Consider the following 694-nt stretch of genomic DNA (forward strand, 5'->3'; position numbering starts at 1 on the left):
TATATATATATATATATATATATATATATATATATATATATATATATGTTAACATTATTTATCTGAGGAGCAGACTGCTTTGAGTTTAACTTCAGTGCAGACTCTCATCTTGTGCAAGCATGAAGGCGACAGTGGAAAGGAAAAACTCCCTCGTGAGGAAGAAACCTTTAGCAGAACCAGGCTCAGGACAAGTGATCATCTGCTTCAACCGGCTGGGTTTGAGGGGAATAGATACACAATGGCAGGTCAAGAATCACATGTTAAGATTGAAATAATATCAAATGAAAACTATTCAATTCTAACAATTCATTTTAGGAAATGAGGTCAATTTGTCCTCCAGTAGTCTAAACCTATGGCAGCATAACAAGCCAACCATAACTATAGGATTTATCAAAAAGGAAAGTCTTAAACTGGACAATGTGTCAGCCTCATGGACAGAAACTGGAAGTTGGTTCCACAAGAGAGGAGCCTGATAACTGAAAGATCTTCCTCCCATTCTGCTTTTGGAAACTCTAGGAACCACAAGTAAACCTGCAGCCTGAGAGCAAAGTGCTCTGTTAGGAAAATATGGAACAAGATCTGTAATATAAGATGGAGCTAGGTTGTTGAGGGCTTTGTAGGTTAGAAGTAAGAAGTATCCAGCAAATAAATATGTCACAAATAAAAAAAAATAAAAATAATATATATATATATA

The 694-nt window shown here is 35.4% G+C and overlaps 1 protein-coding gene across 1 annotated transcript in view; it reads right to left on the bottom strand.

Annotated features, from left to right (window-relative positions):
• zgc:171572 (protein bicaudal D homolog 2) overlaps positions 1-694 on the bottom strand; it is a 48,817-nt gene that overhangs the window by 47,370 nt on the left and 753 nt on the right. The gene's annotated exons all lie outside the window — the stretch shown is intronic.

The sequence above is a fragment of the Nematolebias whitei genome, chromosome 11 (assembly GCF_014905685.2).
Source record: "Nematolebias whitei isolate Nwh7 chromosome 11, NemWhi1, whole genome shotgun sequence".
Classification (NCBI taxonomy): Eukaryota; Metazoa; Chordata; class Actinopteri; order Cyprinodontiformes; family Rivulidae; genus Nematolebias; species Nematolebias whitei.